The sequence below is a fragment of the Panthera pardus genome, unplaced genomic scaffold (genome assembly GCF_024362965.1).
Source record: "Panthera pardus isolate Hobbes unplaced genomic scaffold, ASM2436296v1 HiC_scaffold_7, whole genome shotgun sequence".
Classification (NCBI taxonomy): Eukaryota; Metazoa; Chordata; class Mammalia; order Carnivora; family Felidae; genus Panthera; species Panthera pardus.
In genome coordinates, this window is record NW_026527002.1 from 5,322,863 (window position 1) to 5,338,587 (window position 15,725).

At 41.5% G+C, this 15,725-nt stretch overlaps 1 long non-coding RNA gene across 2 annotated transcripts; it reads left to right on the forward strand.

The window, feature by feature from the left end:
- The first annotated feature begins 276 nt into the window (after positions 1 to 276).
- LOC109258445 (uncharacterized) lies at positions 277 to 9,181 on the forward strand. 2 transcript variants are annotated; one of them, XR_008420010.1, is made up of 2 exons: positions 277 to 751; positions 8,907 to 9,181. It is a non-coding gene; the product is annotated as an uncharacterized LOC109258445 (long non-coding RNA). The 2 variants fall into 2 exon arrangements; XR_002076321.2 differs by lacking the exon at positions 8,907 to 9,181 and adding an exon at positions 1,044 to 1,798.
- The last annotated feature ends 6,544 nt before the right edge of the window (positions 9,182 to 15,725 follow it).

Consider the following 15,725-nt stretch of genomic DNA (forward strand, 5'->3'; position numbering starts at 1 on the left):
GAGCTCCGGGCGGGAGGGAGGGGTCGGGGCGGAGAGGGGACGCTGTCAGGCCCCTCGGCTCTGGGTCAGGGGCCGGGGGGCAGGGGGCCGCGGCCGGTCAGAGCCGAGGGGCCGGGGCGATACGGAGACCCCCCCAAGGCAGCGCCGAGGGCTCTGCAGGGCCGCGGACACCGCCGCGGTTGGGTTTGTTATTGTCGACTCCGTCCCTTCCTCCGCGGAGCACGCCGGGAAACGGTGGGCGGGGGGTGGGGCGCGCCGGGCGGCCGGGGCGGCGCAGAGAGGCGCGCGCAGGTCCGGAAGTCGGCAGGCCGCCGGGAAAAGGGGGGGCGGCTCCGCCCTCAGTCGCGGTCGGCCGGCCTGCGACTTCGCTGTCCTCTTCTGACCCGGGGACACAGCTGGGGCGCCCTTTGGCGGTGCGAGCCGCGGTCCGGCCGCGGACTGCCCCAAGGTGATTTTGACCTTTCTCGCCACCGCGAGTTGGCCTGAGGCGGACCCCGCCGAATTTTGGATCAGCCCCAGGTCAAACAGCTTATCTCTTTCCACCTGTCGCGGAGGAGCGGGGCCCACGGAGGTTGTGTGCCCTCGTCGCCCGTCCGCATACCGGGCAAGATCTGTAAGAGGATGACGTACCTGGCTGTGGCCCGGCCAGGCTACATTGCCACCACCACACCCCCACCGCCGGGACTTGAAACAGCTGATAAGTGGCTCGGGTAACTTCGAGTGTGGGGCGGCACGATTTTTCTCGGACCAGGTAAGCCCAAGAAAATGTCCAAGAGACCAGAAGGAGTTAAGGCTTGGTCGATTGGAGTGAAGGTGTAAGCAGCACGACCCCCCACTTTTCAGCTTTGTAAACGGAGTTGGTTCTCAGGTGGGTTAGCGTGAGTTCCCGAGGGGACACGATTTCTGGGGGATCCTGAGTGTGTGCGGATGATCGGCCACAGGCAAGGGCTCGAAACTACAAGGCTTTGGGTATTAAAATGTGGTGAGCAGGAGTTACTCGTAGAATGATTATGCAACACTCTTTAAATTCCTGTTCTGTCGAGGCATGTCTGGTACAAGTGAAAGCCGAGAGGTGCTGTCGCTGTCCGAGCGCCCTTGAGTTGGGTTTACGTAGAAATGAGCATTACCACCGTTTTCAGGAGCACCGAAACGGAGCAAATACTGTTAGGAAGCAAAGTTTGCAACCCTTCGTTTATCACGGTGGAAACTGGTTTAAAACAAAACAAAACATTGGACTGGACGACTGGCAAGCATGAGGGATTTTTAGTTTCCATCACACTTACCCGGTATCTGAAAGTTTTATTTGAGAAGAGCTTTTCTTTGTTTTCTTACTTTTTTTTTTTTTAACCACTTTATGTTTTAGTTTACATTCCTGTATATTCCGAGAGAATCTTGTCTGGCAAATTATTTTATTTGTTTCGTTTTTATTTTTTTTTTTAAGCTGGATTTTTTTTTATACCCCCAGCAAGATAGAGCTGAGAAGTGAAAATTGAGAGGTTAAATTGTTCTTATGCCTCGGGAGGAGGTAGGAACTGGCAGGACCGAAGAAAGACGCTGATTTTATCAGTCACTGCATAGGAACGGGCACACAGAAACTAGGTAGTGAGGAAGATTTGGCCAAAAATTGGTTAAGCAAAACACATTGGGCCTCTAAAGAATATACCGGTGCTTGAACTTCTCTTAGCTGTCACTGACACCCGTCAGTCCCAAATACCACACACTACAGCCCGGAATGTGAAAACATCACTGAACTATGCCAGTGATAATCTCTTAAATAATGAAATGTTTTTCAATGTTATTTGTCTGACTTCTTTCTTTGGAAAACAAACAATTCAGTCCTCATCTTCTCCTAGTCATAGTTTGGAAGAAAGGACCAGAAGTGATTGGTTTATACCTTAAAGGTTGTACATCCGCTCCAGAATATAAAGGTTAAAAGTTCATATGCGTTCAGTGGTGTTTCTTAGTGATACATAACATTAGCCTTGTTATGTATATGGAGGCATCTGGAGTAAGTACTCTTACAAATTACTGATGCTTATGTCCATAGTAGTAAGTTTCTTTTTTTTTTTTTAATTTTTTTTTTTAACGTTTATTTTTTTTTGAGACAGAGAGAGACAGAGCATGAACGGGGGAGGGTCAGAGAGAGGGAGACACAGAACCTGAAGCAGGCTCCAGGCTCTGAGCTGTCAGCACAGAGCCCGACGCGGGGCTCGAACTCACGGACCGTGAGATCATGACCTGAGCCGAATCATGACCTGAGCCGAAGTCAGACGCTTAACCGACTGAGCCACCCAGGCGCCCCCCATAGTAGTAAGTTTCAACAGGTTACATCTTCTTTCCTCCGAGAACGACGTTGAAAACTCTGTATTCTCCCTTCCTTAGTAAATTAAGACAACAAAACTCCCTCATGCAGCATTACTTTTCTACCAAGCTGCTTGACTGATAAGAAGTCCACACTCTATAGCCTCATTTCCACCTGCTGCACTTTTCTCGCCGAAATGCAAACAGATTAATAGGGGCCTCCAAATTATTGCGTTAAATGGACAGTGCTGATACTTTCTTTGAGCTTTCTCAAGCACTCGCTTCTTTTTATTCACTCTTTAATTTGCTTCCCTTTTGCAGTGTCTCCCTCTTCGCTCTTAAATCTCTGTCCTTTCATTTGGTCCTCTTCCAGATTATCAAGTAATTATAAAATGATGTAAATGATGCAAATATTCCCAGTGGGAAAAGAGGTGAGAGGCTTAATCTTGTCCTCATTACATGATTATTTCTTAATTTAATAAACATCTGGGGCTTTTAATAGATTTATAGTGAGGGCAAAAGAGAGTGGTTGTCTTTAGGAGTATGTAGGGGTTACACAGAGTCTATAGAGAAACACCATTAAGTACTTCAAATCAGTTCGAATCTTTAAAATCCTGTTTTTCCTTCAGGTCTCCATTTCAGGGTCACTTTCTCAGGGAATCCTTCCCTAACATGTCTGCAGTTCCTCTAGATTATTCTTTCACTATCTAACATGCTGAAATGTAAGTCCTTTTTTAATAGAGGGAACTATTTCCCCAATATGTGGTATACACACAAACATTTGTTGATGGTGCCCTACGCCTTTTTTCCGGCCTTCAATTTATACTTAGACTCACCCCTCAACCAGTCTCTGTTATTTACTCCATCCAGGACCATGTTGGTCAGGTGTCTTTCCTAGCGGCCTCACTGGTTTTGTTTTGCAAATTGGATACAATTTAAGCTTTTTAACATAGCATCAGAGCCTCTTCATTTTGTAGCAATCCATCTCTCCAGCTTACCTCCTGGCACTTTTCCCCTTTACACGTGTGAGTTTCCTCATCCAGGAAATGTTCCTCCCTCCTTGTTCATTTCTCACTCATTTTTTCAAACAGCTTGGACAGGAGCCGGCGTCTAACTTCTGGGCAGTATAGTGATCCACTCTGTCTGCTGCCTCTGCTCCATACCACACAACTATAAATTCTTGTCTCCCCTCTAAGTCTATGAAACCCTAAGGTTTAGGAACTATGAATTATTAATTTTTAAGCTGCTAGAACTTTCTAGAGAGATTGGCACATAATTAGCAATTAATAAAATACTTGTATTGAAGGTTGACTAAGAAGTTACTGTGGAAAGTTGCTGCCCTCAAATATCTCAAAAGCCTGTGCAGGGGACCATTCAAACATCACTGGTCACAAGTTTAAATGACACTATTTCCTTACCCAGAATACATCAGGATATTGGGGAGATTGCAGTTTACAGCTGAATTTTGTTAACTCTGCCTGATCGGGGATTTTATTCTGCATGCATTACGAATTTCTCAACCTAGCATAATTGCCCTCATTTTCTCTTAGGTTATGTTCAAATAGCCAGCAACTGCAATTAACGTAATTTGGCTTTTTTCAAAGAATGGGTTAGAGTTGACCATTTTTAAAGGTTAGCTCCTTTTAAAAAAGTTTTGGCTTTCATTTTTAAGATCATAGCTAATGATGTATAAAACGCGGTCATGCACTAAGAGGCTCTGGCACTATGATTGTCAAGTTAATATTCTCAGTACTGTTTACGGATGTTAAAGCTGCCCTACTCAGCTGGTTTGTTGGTACTCACATATTATTAATGATAATGATGCTAGTTAACTTATGAGTGTGTGTCTTCAAAGCTAGTGATGAGTGTAATGGGCCAGTGAACAACACTGTGTCTAACGCTGCAACACATACAACACTTCCAGCCTGCTTCATTGCCCAACAGATTTAAATTTTTTTTTTAACGTTTATTTATTTTTTTTTTTTTGAGAGAGAGACAGAGCATGAACGGGGGAGAGTCAGAGAGAGGGAGACACAGAATCCGAAACAGGCTCCAGGCTCTGAGCTGTCAGCACAGAGCCCGACGGCGGGCTGGAACTCACGGACCGTGAGATCATGACCTGAGCCGAAGTCGGCCCCTTACCGACTGAACCACCCAGGCGCCCCCCCAACAGATTTAAACCAATAGATTAGCACAAACTATTTGTAGTCATTTTTCACGTTAAGTTCTTGTCTTTCATTATCTTGAAGAGTTTTTCAACCAAGTGTCCAAATACACAGCTGAAATGTCCTAAAGCAGAAGCTTATCAGTTCTACAGATACAGAGACAGATAGACAAATATCAAGTGGTAGTTGGACTTCAGGTGGTGCCTTTCAAACTTCTTTATTGTGACTCACATTAAAAATTACGTTTTAGGGGCGGCTGGGTGGCCCCGTCCATTCAAAGTCCCAACTTCGGCTCAGGTCATGATCTCGCAGTTCGTGAGTTCGAGCCCCGTGTCGGGCTCTGGGCTGACAGCTCAGAGCCTGGAGCCTGCTTCAGATTCTGGGTCTCCCTCTCTCTCTACCCCACCTCTGCTCACACTCTGTGTCTCTCTCAAAAATAAATAAACATTAAAAAAATGTTTAAAGATGGGAATGCAAGCTGGTGCAGCCACTCTGGAAAACAGTATGAAGGTTCCTCAAAAAACTAAAAACAGAACTACCCTATGACCCAGCAATTGCACTGCTAGGCATTTATCCATGGGATACAGGTGTGCTGTTTCGAAGGGACACATGCACCCCCCATGTTTATAGCTGCACTATCAACAATAGCCAAAGTATGGAAAGAGCCCAAATGTCCACCGATGGATGAATGGATAAAGAAGATGTGGTTTATATATACAATGTAGTCTTACTCGGTAATCAAAAAGAATGAAATCTTGCCATTTGCAACTACGTGGATGGAACCAGAGGGTATCATGCTAAGTGAAATTAGAGAAAGACAAAAATCATATGACTTCACTCATATGAGGACTTTAGGAGACAGAACAGATGAACACAAGGGAAGGAAAACAAGAATAATACAGAAACAGGGAGGGGGACAAAACAGAAGAGACTCATAAATATGGAGAATAAACTGAGGGTTACTGGAGGGGTTGTGGGAGGGGGGATGAGCTAAATGGGGAAGGGGCATTAAGGAATCTACTCCTGAAATCATTGTGGCACTATCTGCTAACTAATTTGGATGTAAATTTTAAAAAATAAGAAATAAAATCAAATTTAAAAAATTAAAACATTATACGGGTGCCTGGATGGCTCAGTTGGTTGGGCATCCAACTCTTGATTTCTGCTCAGGTCATGATCTCACGGGTTCTTGAGTTCGAGCCCTGTGGTAGGCTCTGTGCTGACAGTGCAGAACTTGCTTGGGATTCTCTCTCTCTCTCTCTCTCTCTCTCTCTCTCTCTCTCTCTCTGTGTCTTTCTTTCTCAAAATAAACTTAAATACATTTTAACATTGTGACTTGGTGCATACATACAGGCCTCTGTCACTGAAACCATGTTTTATGAAAACAATACTTGCGACTCACTCCAATATTTTCTATTCTATTTTTGTTGCAATGCTAATCTTGACCCACTAAATTGATTTTACCACCCTTCAATGGCTTGGAAGATCTTAGATTTGGCAACAGGCCGCAAACCTTGAGATATTTTGCCCCTGATTTTTCCATCAGTGCTTCCTATGCAGACTACACCCCTGGATAGTAAAGTTTGTGATTATGTTTATTAAAAAAAAATAAATAACCTAACTGAAGCTGGTGCAACACTAGTGAGTGTATCTTAGATGACAAATGTGGGCTTTAGGTGCAGACCTGTTTGTCTTAATAGCTTTATCCAGTTTCTATTCATTTTCTCCATTTTTACAGATGGGGAAATGAGGGGTTAAGTAACCAGTTCCTTCTAGGTAATGTCCTGCAGCTAGAAACTGTATTGGCCAGTATAGGAGCCCAGCCAATTTGACAGGCTGTAGCCTTAAGCACCACATTATGCTGTCCCTTAATTTCCTGCATTCCTAGAGGGGGGAAAAATTAAAATTTTAAGTCTAGCAGTAGGCCACAGAATCTCAGCACTATTCACATTTTGGGCCAGGTAATTTTTTGTTATAAGAGGGCTGTCTTCTACATTTTAGGATATTTAACAACATTCTTAACTTCTACCCGCTAGATGCCAGTGGCACCCCCAGTTATGCCAACCAAAAATGTCTCTGGATGTGTTGTAATGTTCCCAGAGTGACCAAATCCCTTTCTTCCCAGAACCACAGACTAAAGCATGGTACATCCATACAATGAAATGCATTGCAGGCTTTATATTGTAGGGAAATATTTAATGACAAAGGAAAATAAGTTAAAATACAGAACTACTGTACTGTTTTTCAAGGTGCACTCTTTTTGGTATGTTCACATCTCTGAAATCCGGATGCATTTAACAATGAATAGGGTCCTGCAAGCTTCTTGATACGGGAAACCAAGGCAAATGAAAAGTTTCCTTACTGCCTACAGCCCATTGACAAGTCCTTGAAACAGGCAGAGTCACCTTTCTCTGGGGACTCAGCTGCCTCAGTCATGACTTTGCTAAGGGCAAAAGGCAATCTTAGCTTAACATTATCCCATCCCCCAGGATCCTATAAGTCTACTTTAACATATAAAAATTCCTTTGGAAACTTCTTTATCTCTACCCCCACGAGCTCTATGTTGGCAATCATACTCCAAGCTTATGGCCCACTGATGATAGACATCTGAAGGGTCCCATGACTGAGGTTTTACTGGACAGTAATAAGTGACCTTTTCCTAAACAATACCCACCCTCAAGGTCCTGGAAACCTTTCTTCCAAAATTCCTTAGAGACTTATGCTATCCCTAACCCTTTCCCAGCCTGAAGGTCTATAACCAGTCACCTGTGACAAACCCAGTGTAGCTCTTTTTGCCCATAGGTCCTGTCCCCGTGCTTTAATAAAATCACATTTTTGCACCAAAGACGTATCAAGAATTCATTCTTGGCTGTCAGCTCTGGACCCATACCACCGCTCCAAAACCACATCATTGTTACCCATCTGCCCTTCATTACCTGTTTACGCAAGATATCAAAAACACTAGCTTAGAAAAAAAAAATCCTAAAAGCAATGATGGAACATTCTTTTGAACACAAGGTGTCAAAAGTTTGTGGAGAGGGGATGGGAGACGTAATGCATCAGACGTGGTGGACAGCATACCAAAAAGCAATCCAAAGCCTGCTCTAAGAATTACAAAGCCAGCATAGGAGACTTAGCACCATGACTTGACTCCATGATGGATTTTCAGGAAACACCTGTTGCCAGTGCTTTCACTGGTGAAAAGATGAATTCTATGGAAAAAATAAATTCATTTTACTTAAATTTCTCTTTTTATTTATTGTGGGAGAGAGAGAGAATCCCAAGCTGGCTCCGCACTCTCAGTGCAGAGCCCAACACGGGTCTCCATCCCAGGATCATGATTTGTGCTGAAATCAAGAGTCAGATGCTCAACCGACTGGGCCAACCAGGCGTCCTCTATTTTTTTTAACTTTTAATGTTTGACTGCCTTGATCATATGAAATCTCTTTTTCTACCCAAGTTTATATTTAAATCCCAACTAGTTAACATACAGTGTAATATTAGTTTCAGGTATAGAATTCATATGAAATTTCAATAAAAACTGTCACTGTCTCTTCTGGCCATTGTTATTGTTACTGAAACTAATTTTATTGCATAGAAGAGTAGAGTGTTAAAAATAAATTATCCACTCTAAGTGTCAAATACACTATACAGTGACAAGGCCCAGGACTTACTTTTTTCACTAAGCTCTAGAGGGAATTCTAACGCAAACTTAGCCTTGGGAAACAGAAGAGTAAATCTGTAAAGATCCCTTTGATCCTACTAAATCTTCCTTCTGCTTTAAATCCACTGGTACCACCCTCTCTGACAATGAATTCATCAGAAACATCCTAATCTATTCACAACACTTTCTGAATCTTTGTACCCTTATCAAGGGATTGATTTGAACTTGTCATTCTTAAATGTTCCTTCATTTTTTTTTGAATTGCGCACATTGTTTCTATACAACTAAAGCATAAGCTTGTTTGCATTTAGAAATTGGAAAGCCTGAGATCTTACTTGGATTTAGAAGATCACTTAATACTTATGATTTCGATTTCCCCCGTGTTCACAATACCTGTTTTAGCTTCCCCACCCTACTCTACAGGTTAGAATGAAAACTGCATGTAAAATTTACTGCACTTTGAACATTTTGTACAGTCGCAGAATAATGCTAACAGTGGCTGCTCACACCTTTTGAAAACTACAACCCCATCAGTTCTTAAAACTGATGAAGTGTTTTCGTGCATTTTCATACAAACATCTAGTTATATTTAACAATAAAAGAATGACTTCAAAATATTTCTTAATTTTATACCTTGCTTGTTATTTACATTCATATTGTAGGTTTTTTGTCTCCTTTCCTTCTCCCTTTCGTGCCTTTGTACCCCCGAGGTACTGGAAACTGATGAAAGAGAGTTGGTTATGTTAAATGCCTGTCTTTTCCTGTCCGTATTTAAGGCTCCAGGGAACTACTTGACGTTCCTGTTTCAAGAAGGTTGAAAATATCCAACAGCGCCAAATAAGCTGAGCATCCAGCCTTTGAAAAGAAGTTACGGTATGGATGTCTTCAACACAGTGGATAGTAGATTCAAAAGAAGCAAAAAATCTGTATTAAGTGATTAAAGACATACATTGTTTTCCTATTTCATGAAACTCAGTAGTATTAACTCTTTACATGAAAACATTTTTATTATATTTCTGTGTACTGGCAATAAACATTTGAAAACATGAAACTGAGAAATTTTCATTTATTTTTTTTTAATTTGTTAATGCTTATTTTTGAGAGAGACAGAGACAGAGACCAAGCACCAAGCGGGGGAGGGGCAGAGAGAGAGAGGGAGACACAGAATCTGAAACAGGCTCCAGGCTCTGAGCTGTGAGCACAGAGCCTGACGCGGGGCTCGACCTCACAAGCTGTGAGATCGTGACCTGAGCCAAAGTTGAATGCTTAACTGACTGAGCCACCCAGGTGCCCTGAGAAAATTTCATTTAAATAGCATCCATTTAAAAATATAGTAGGAATAAATTTAGCCAAAGAAATTCAAGACGTGTACACCGAAAATTGTAAAACATTTTTTGAAATGTTGAAAGAAATTAAACATCCCATGTTTGTGAATCACAAGACTTACGGAGATGGTGATACTTTTCCAACTGATACACAGATTCAACACGAGAAATCAACCGCTATAAATTTAAAGTTAATTGGTTTCCAAAGAGAGTACCAAGACATTTCAATGGAGGAAGAATAGCTTTCTCAACAAATGGCGTCGGGGCAACTGGATACCCACATGTAAAAAAAATAAAGTGGGGCTCCCATCTCATACCATGTCCAAAAATTAAACTGGACGGAAAACCTATGTAATAGCTAAAACTATAAAACTCTTAGTAGAAAGCAATAGGAGTAAATGTTTGTGAACTTGGATTTGGTAATAGTTTCTTAGATATGACACCAAAAACACAGTCTATACATGCACATGCATGGTAGATAAATTGGACTTCTCAAAGTTTTAAAAACTTGTGCTTCAAAGGACACCATCCAAAAATTGAAAAGACAATACAGAATGCGAGAAAGTGTTTGTGAATTACCTATCACATAAAGAACAAGTATCCGGAATATATAATGAACTCACAACTCAATAATAAGCAGACCCATTTTTTTCAAATGGGCTTAAGATCTGAACAGGCATCCCTAAAGATATGCAAATAGCCAATAAGCACATGGCAAGATGCTCAATCTCGGTCATTATGGAAATGCAAATTAAAATTGCAATGAGATACCACTTCACATCCTCAGGATGGCTGAAATCAAAGACATAATAACAAGGATGTGGAGAAATTGGAACTAATATATTACTGGTGGGATTCTAAAATAGTACAGTCACTTTTGAAAACAGATTAATGGTCCCTCAAAAGAGTTAACAGAGCACCACATAGCCCACCAATTCCACTCTTAGGGGAATAAAAATATATGTCTCCACAGAAACTTGCACATAAATGTTCAAACTGCATTACTCATAACAACAGTTGGAAACAACTCTAATGTCTATCAGCTGATCGATGGATAACCAAAAGGCGTGTTCATACGATAGAATATATATGATGCAAGAGTTTCAATTCCTTAGAGTAAATAGAATCACCATACGACCCAGTATTTCTGCTCCTCGGTATATACCCAAGACGGCTGAAAACCTGTTTTCCCAGCAAAATGTCACAAATGTTCACGGCAGCAGTCTTGACAGCCAAAAAAGAATGTAAGCATCCCAAATATCCACTGATGAATGGATACACCAAATGGCCCATGCATGCAGTGGAGTATTATCTGGCCACAAAAGGAAAGAAGCACTGAATCGTGGTACAACACGGGTGAGCCGTGGAAATACACTAAGCAAAGGATCTAGTCAGAAAAAGCCACGTACTCTGATTCTGCTTGTACAAAATGTTCAGAATAGGCAGTTCCTGGACAGAAAGTACGTGAGTGGTTGTCAGGGGCTCTGGAAAGGGCTGAAGAGGGTATGGCTGCTGGTAGGCATGAGGCTTCTTTTGGGAATGTTGAAAATATTCTGAAATCACATAGTGGTGGTTATACAATCACATGAATATACTAAAAGCCACCACATCGCACACTTTAAAATGGTCAATCTTTGGTATGTGAATTATATTTCAGTGTAACTGTTTCTTAACATTTTAAAATTATATTTAAAAAAATATGAGATAAATAGCAGAGAGAGAATAGCCCCATAAATCACCTGTTGCTAAGCTTGGTTCATTGAACCATCATTGAAGTGATTTAAAAGTACTTTATGTATGTATGTACGTATGTATCTAGAGAGGGCACAAGTGAGCGAGGGTAGAGAGAAAGGGGGTTCACCCGAAGCATGGCTTGAACTCCCGAACCTTGAGATCATGACCTGAGCAGAAGTCAGATGCTTAACCCACTGAGCCACCCAGGTGCCCTAAAGTTACTTTAAAATTGGAAGTCTGATTTAACCCTCACTTGAGGTGGCAGTCCTTCAGAAGGAAAATCTAATGGAAATGTAATCGATAGCCCTGGGTGCAGGCAGTAATAAGGTGGTGCATTGTCTACAGTCGTCAAACAAACAATTCAGTCTGCTTTTATCATCACCAGGTACCATTAATCTTAAACGGTGCCAGTGAAAAAATGCTCTCTAAAAACTGTTACTCCAAGTCAGGGTTTCCCGGTCTGTTGTCATTTGGGGCCAAACAGCTGTCCTGTTCATCTTCCCATGTTTAGCTGCATCCCTGGTGTCTACCCACCTGATTTCAGTTAGTAGTCTCCTACCCACAGTTGTAATAACCCAGAGTGCCTCCGGTCATGGCCAAATGTCCCAAGAGACAAAATCGCCAAGACAGAGAACCACTAATGTAAATTCGAAATAAATGCTGTGGTTTCTATTAACGTGTAATAACCCACATATGTAAGCCTCAAAAGTAAGTACATTTTATTACTTATCTTTTTTTTTTTTTTTTTGATGTTTATTTATTTTGAGACAGAGAGAGAAAGTCAGAGTGAGAGCTGGGGAGGGGCAGAGAGAGAAGGATACAAAGAATATGAAGCAGGCTCAGGTTCTGAGCAGTCAGCACAGAGCCCAACACGGGGCTCGAACTCATGAACCGCGAGATCATGACCTGAGCTGAAATCAAGAGTTGGTTACTTAACCAACTGAGCCACCGAGGTACCCCTATTACTTATCTTTTAATAAACATGATCTTCTGTGGGGAAGTTAATTCATGTCTCCAACTCCTATGGTACTATATAAACCCTACCTATAAACAGTAGACTCAAAATATACAATGACGGCACCATGACCGTAAAGATGCCTAAACACAAGTTGAGTAACTTAAATTCTGTCATTCTGTGGGCAGATCATTCTTAAAACCTTGAAAACCTGTCTTTGAAGCATTTCTATATCTTTTTCCTTTATAAAAAAATTTATAAGGAAAAGTATTACTGTATTACATTTTTTCCTTTTCTGTATCCTAATTATTTTAACATTTCACTTAAAATTTTTTTAAGTTTATTTGAGAGAGAGAGAGAGAGAAAGAGCATGCACAAGTTGGGGAGGGGCAGAGAGAGGCAGAGAGAATCCCAAGCCAGCTCCACGCTCTCAGCACAGAGCCCAGTGTGGAGCTCGTTCTCATGAATCACGAGATTATGACCTGAGCCAAAATCAAGAGTCGGACGCTCAGCCGACTGAACCAACCAGCCCCTCATTTAAAAAAATTTAATGGCATATTTTTCAATGTCTACATTTTTACCTGGCCCATATTATCTTTCATTTTGTGATTAATGAAAGTAATCTTCTCATTCAGAGGAAGAAGGTGCTAAGAATGATGTATACCAGGTGTTAAATGTGCTAAATACACCGTTGATTTAGGAGAAAGAGAAAGTAGCGAAGGAAATTGAGAGAGTATGCGTGAGGTGTCATGGCTAGGTGCTTTCTATATACCTTATTTAGTCTAACACAACAAAACTGCCATTTACATAGCAGGAAACTGAAGCTCGGGCTTAACTTTTTCTCAAATTCTATTTAAACATGTATTGGCAGATTTTTCTGCAGTCTCAGTCTTAGTCTGGTTATTGCTCTCCCAAAACCAAACGATATAATGGTGTACCACTTGTATAATATAATTAGTAACTTTTTAAAAATGTTTATTTATTTTTGAGAGACAGAGCACGAGCAGGGGAGGGGCAGAGTGAAAGGGAGACACAGTCCGAAGCAGGTTCCAGGGTCTGAGCTGTCAGCACAGGGCCCGAGTGGGGCTCGAACTCACAAATCGTGAGATCATGACCTGAGCCCAAGTCAGACGCTCAACCGACTGAGCCCCGCAGGCGCCCCTAGACTGGCCTCTTTTAAGTGAATTCTGTCCCTAGGGCAGAAAGCTAAATAAGAGGAGGAAGTATGTGTGGCATTTTTGCCTTGGGCTCACAAATTTCCTAGCGTGGCCTCAGTAAAATTAAGCACAGTAAGTACTCCTTTGCCCCAGCCACAAAATGCAACATATGCAAATATTAAATAATGTCCTATGCTGAAACTTGCCATCTGTGGTTAATCAGTGTTATAAAGTTCTCACACAGAAGCTGCCCTTGTTGTGATATGAAAATCAGCTGGGGAATCAGAATGTATGGACTTGAGCTTTAAATAATTGGTTTGTCCTTTTAACAAAGCAACCTAGCCAGATTTATTCTTGACTCAGTAAATATAGACAGGGTGTGGTGGCCCTTAACCAGCTGGGTGTATCTCTGCAATTCAAAAGATGACTCATGAGGTACTGTTTACATTTAAAACTAGACAAATTATCCTCGCTGTGTGTTGTTTCCTTGACTAACCAGGGATTGAGGCTATTAATGCCAATTATGAAAACTGAAAAAGTCCAGAGTTTAAAAGCAATAGAAGGCTATTCTTCCCCAACCCCTCTCATTTCCCTCCAAGGTCTTAAACTGACAAGAGGACCGGGTCTGGATTTTCCCGGGTATTCAACTTTGTCTACGCCTTCCCTTCAACACTGTGATTCATAGTGGGGAATATAAGCTATAGTCCCTCAGTTCATACCAGCTTGTTTAGTTTGCTTTGCAATCAGTTTCTTATTATTCATGGATTTATTAGTTCATTCATTCACTCAAGCAATATCGTGAACCAGGCACTCTAACAAGGATGAAGTGAAAAATGGGAATTGCATGGGAAAACTGTAATTGTCCATCAGTGGGTGTGTGGACGTGTAACTTGCAGTCTATTCAATTTATACCACTGCATACTACTCAGTAGATACAATGGCGTGGACCGTGGCCTGTGTTCCGCTGTGATACCTCAAAAACATAGTATTTAAGTAGAAAGTAAAGACATTTGATAATATGCAGTATTGGAGAGGGTGTGAGAAAATGGGCACTTATTTCTTCTTTAAGGAAGAATAATGACAACCCATTATGATTAATATCACCATGAAAGTGTCAGCTCTATTCCATAGACCTACTTCGTGTGTGGGAACTGACATGTGAACAAGAATAGTCACTACAATATTAGTTGCTGTAGTAAAAAATGGATTATTCATTAATAGAGGACAGGGTAAGTAAATGATGGTTTATACATCCAGTGCCTCTGGGACAAAAGAGTGAGGAATCTCTTTATACATTTTATGTAATTATTTGTAACATGCAATGCTGCATGAAAAAAAACACAGGTGCTTAACGGTGTGCTAGCACTTAAGTAAAAAAAGGGGGGGACATATATATATATTTGCTTAATATGCATAGAACATCTCTGAGAGAATACAGAGGAAACAGGAAACGCTGATTGCTTCTAGGAAATGGAACTGGATGTTCCAGCACTTTGTGGGAAAGAAACTTTTCACTGTATACTCCTTTTGAACGATATCTATTCATAAAAGGAAAGGAAGATTGAAAGTTTTTAAAGATAGGGACACCTGGCTGGCTCTGTCGGTTGAGCGTCCGACTTCGGCTCAGGTCATGATCTCGAGGTTCGTGAGTTCCAGCCCCGCATCGGGCTCTGTGCTGATGGCTCAGAGCCTGGAGCCTGCTTCGGATTCTGGGTCTCCCTCTCTCTCTCGCTGCCCCTCCCCTCCTCATGCTCTCTCTCAAAAATAAACATTTAAATTTTTTTCAAAAAAATAAAAGATAAAAAAGAAAGTTTTTAAAGGTAATGTTGAATGGGGGCAAAAGGTAAAACAAAAAATAATATGCAGGTAATCAAAATCCAGACACACACACTGGAATGAAATGTACCACAATCAGGAGGGCAAGGAGAGAATTGAAATAAGATAGGGTGACCCGGGGAGCTTTAGTTATATATGTACTATTTCTTTTTTAAAAATTCTGAAATGCAGGATTCCCAGGTGGCTCAGTCAGTTAAGGGTGAGAGTCTTGATACTGTCTCAGGTCATGATCTCACAGTCATGAGATCCAGCCCCAAGTGGGGCTCTGCGCTGACAGTATGGAGCCTGCTTGGAATTCTCTCTCTCCCTCTCTCTCTCTGCCCCTCCCCCGCTTGCACACACACTGTGCATGCTTTCTCTCTCTCAAAATAAATAAACATAAAAAAAATCTGAAAGACGTACAGTCATAGGTTAAGATGTGTTAAAGGTGGGTAATGGATAGGTTGGGTATTCATTACCTTGGTATCTATACTTTGGTGTTTGCTTGAGATAGTTCCTGTTTTTAAAGGGAAAGTTGTGATCAGGTCTCCAGGACATATGAATATGTGTTCACATATATTCATATTAAATGTTTATTTGTTGGCATTA